Source organism: Pyxicephalus adspersus, chromosome 4 (assembly GCF_032062135.1).
Source record: "Pyxicephalus adspersus chromosome 4, UCB_Pads_2.0, whole genome shotgun sequence".
NCBI lineage: Eukaryota > Metazoa > Chordata > Amphibia > Anura > Pyxicephalidae > Pyxicephalus > Pyxicephalus adspersus.
The window spans coordinates 57,386,467-57,389,803 of record NC_092861.1 but is presented as its reverse complement, the minus strand read 5'-3'; positions in this window follow the sequence as shown (position 1 = coordinate 57,389,803).

Sequence of the window (3,337 nt, the reverse complement as noted above, 5' to 3'; positions counted from 1 at the left end):
TAACAGCATCCTAAGCAACAGCTTCAATTTATGGAGGAAAAGCAAGACCTAACAGCTGATTCTGGAGGTCAGAACCATCAAAACATAAACAGCACCTCCAGAAAACAGTGTATATTTGAAAATGTGTTTTAAAATCAATGCCGGAAAACTGAAGGATCCGGGTTATTGAAGGCTGGATTTTTGAATGTCAGCTGTATTAGGATTTTTGTTTGGAAACTGATTTCTTCATTGAGAAGTAAGTTTCACTTTCCATTTCCCTTCTATGTGGGGTGAATCATTGAAGGAATGTATGTAGATCACCTCAAGCAGTAGAAAATAGAAACATTGGAGTTTTGTTTCCTAACAACACTGATTGTTTGTTAAAGTTATAAAACATTTTAAATGGCAAAAACAGAGATTGCTTAAAAAAGACCCCATGACTAGGAATGACTTTTATATAAAGCATTGTAGCTATCAAACATAAGAAATAGGTACCATAGTCACATGATAGAGCAAATTCTCTACATCTTCATGTACATATTGACCCCTCATTTTTTATAGTTACCAGGGTCAGCTTCCCCTTCTGTAGGGATGAGCAAGCGAGATTTGTAAATTCCAATCGGGACATTCTCGTTTACCAAACATGTAAGTGAGAACGGCCTTGTGATTCGCCATGAGGTCGCGTTCAAAGCAGGGGGTGGTAATGCCGAGAAATTTCTGCAGTAATCGCAACTTGCAGCGAATCATTTGCTCCCAGGATGCACAGCAAGGCCCAGCAGCCAATAAGGAGAGATCTGAGCACAGGCATATATTCAGGGAAGGAGGGAGCGGTTAGTCACTCCATCTTGTGTTCTGTGTATAGGATAGACGCAGGGAGACGTGTAGTGTGACAGGGACAGTATAGGAGCCTTCTTAGTTAATTGTTAGCTGCATGTTTGATGTCTGTTAATATTTACCAAAGAAACTCTTTGGTACAGGTGCATTTTTGCCCAAATAGGAAAAAGATGAGAGCTCCTCTCCAGTGTGGTCCTTCTTCACGCTGAAAGACAATGACGAGTGCGTAGCAATCTGCATCCTGTGCCACAGGCTGATCCACAGGGGACAGGCCGGATCACATTTGGGTACAACATCCCTGCATTCCCGCATGCACAAGAACCAGAAACTAATGTAGGAGCAGTACTTGCGTTCTCTTGAAGGAGGTGCAACCACGTCATCATCTCTTCTTCCACCACCAACTGTCATTTCTAGTACATCGCAGGAGGTTGGTGCCAGCCACACTTCTAGCAGCAAGGAAGTATCAGCTTCTGCTCACAGGTTTCATGGCATCAGACGTTTGTCGCTGCAAAGATGGGTACTCCAGTGACCCCTTCAGCTTCCCTAGCTCCCAGTCCCTTCAGCCCTCTCTACCAGAGTTCCACGCAAGGCATCAGGCTATGGGCCCAACCAACAAAAGAGTCATTGAACTCAATTTGTGTCTAGCCAAACTATTGGCCTTGTAGCTTCTGCCATACAGCATTGTGAACTTGGCTCCCTTCCGTGACCTGATGGCCTGTGCCGAGCGGCGGTGGAATATACCAAGCAGTCATTACTTCTCCCGCACAGCTGTACTCAGTTTACATGCACATGTAATGGATAACCTCTCCCGGGCATTGGCAATCTTGGTGTCTAGCAAAATCCACATCACCATAGACAGCTGGACAAACAGGCACAGAGTGGGACGCTACCTGTCCTTCACCACTCACTGGGTGGCCTTGCATAGCTCAGTGGGCGGTAGTCTGCATTACAGCACCTGGTACCCCCGCTGAGGGGTGTGGTGGGAAAGCATGGGCCAGCCCAGTCCTCTTATTCCTCTTACTTCATTCCTTCTACCGTCAACCCCTCTCTTTTGGACACTCCTCCAGAAAGGCCAGCAGCGGATCACACTGTGTTTAAACAGGCATGCCACTACAGCTCCCTCAAGCACACCCGTTGCCAGACAGTGCTGAAACTGGTGTCCTTGGGGGAAAAAAGTCACACCGCCAGAGAACTCTTGTCCTCTTTGCAGAGATTGAGACTTGGCTGACGCCTTTCCGGCTCACAACAGGTAACATAGTGTGCGACAACGGGGCCGACCTGGTGGTCACGCTGCGCATGGGCCGCATAACACATGTGCCCTGCTTTGCCCACGTACTGAACCTGGTGGTGCAGAAGTTCCTCCACACCTACCCAGGACTGGAGGACTTACTGAGACAGCCGTCTCAGGGCCCACTGCCTCCTCCTGCTGATGCTACCACCTGTTAGTACTCCATTCACTGAAATTGTTTTACACACTTCTGGGTGGCATTGACAATGCACTACACCCAGCTCTAGATGCCAGTTACCAATGCGGTCCCGGCTCCTTCTCAGGGCCCACTGCCTCCTCCTCCTGCTGTTGTTGCGGCCTGTCAGTACTCCATTCAACAAAATTGTATTACAGACTTCTGTGTGGTATTGACAATGCACTACACCCAGCTCTAGATGCCAGTTACCAATATTGTCCATGCTCCGTCTCAGGGCCCACCACCTCCTCCTACAGCTGCCGGCTGTCAGTACTCCATTCACTAAAATTTTATTACACACTGCTGTGTGGCATTGACTATGCACTACAACCCAGCTCTAGATGCCAGTTACCAATGCGGTCCACTCTCTGCCTCAGGGCTCACCGCCTGCTCCTGCTGCTGTTACCACCTGTTAGTACTCCATTCACTAAAATTGTTTTACACACTTCTGGGGGGCATTGACAATGCACTACACCCAACTCTAGATGCCAGTTACCAATGCGGCCCCTCTCAGGGCCCACTGCCTCCTCCTCCTCCCGCTGTTGTTGCTTATGTACACGCAATGATTTTCAATTGATCCTGCTCATCTTGAGAGAAAATCTGAAATACAGCAGTGTACAGCAGTTCCCAACATTCTTCAATTTGCCATGGTGGATTGATAAACAACTGGTCAGAGATTGGTGCTTGTTTGTCCTCCCTTCTCCATAGAACAGAACAGTGCTGTGTGTGCTGCACAAGTTTGTTCATCTGTCAAAGATTGTTCTCTGATGTCAATCTGTTGTTTGTATGAGAATTTGACATTTTTCCTCCTTGATCCTTCCTGTGAGCAATAAACAGATCTCAACTGTGAACACTTCCAGTTTTACAGATATCATATTCTAACAGACAAGGTCTAGTAAGCAGAAGTTTTGGGACAGGGACTGCTTGAGTTGAGCGATAAGGAGAAATAAGGTGACTAGTGGCTCCTAAAAGAGAACCTGTCATTCAGTATGTACTTGTAAGTCTGTAATAAAATAATGAAAATGCAAATTAAATTTTAATGTTCACCAACTAAATAAAAC